Raw genomic sequence first — 476 nt, 5'->3', positions numbered from 1 at the left:
GGGCTGCTCACCTCCCAGCCGGCCCAGCCCCAGAGAAGTCACTCCAGGAGATGTACGTGAAGCCAACGGCCACGGTTGGGCATCCGCAGCTCTGATGCCCCCGGCTGCCCTGGCTCTGCAGGGCCCTGCGGTCGTGGCAGGCTGTCTGCCCCAGCCCCGGACAGCGGGGAAGGGAAGATGCTCCTGCGGCACCAATGCTGCTGCTCCCGTCCCCAACCTGACCCCTTCGTCCAGGGCCAGGCAGCCTCCTTCTCCCTACAGCTCTCCTCATTTCCCCCTTGCACACACCACCACTCCTGAGCAGCTTCTCCAAAGCTTTCAGGGGGCTGCGGGAGCTGCACGGAGCCATCGCCCCAGAGAGCTTAGGGTGCCGAGGACACGTGGCAGCATGCTGCTTTCCTGTGGAGAGAACACAGGAGCTGCCCAAGGGCACACAAGCGAGTGGCACAGGCAGAAGCGACTGCCAGCCTCGCGGC

This window comes from Fulmarus glacialis, unplaced genomic scaffold (genome assembly GCF_000690835.1).
Source record: "Fulmarus glacialis isolate BGI_N327 unplaced genomic scaffold, ASM69083v1 scaffold21391, whole genome shotgun sequence".
Lineage (NCBI taxonomy): Eukaryota > Metazoa > Chordata > Aves > Procellariiformes > Procellariidae > Fulmarus > Fulmarus glacialis.
Note: the sequence above shows the minus strand (reverse complement) of the source record.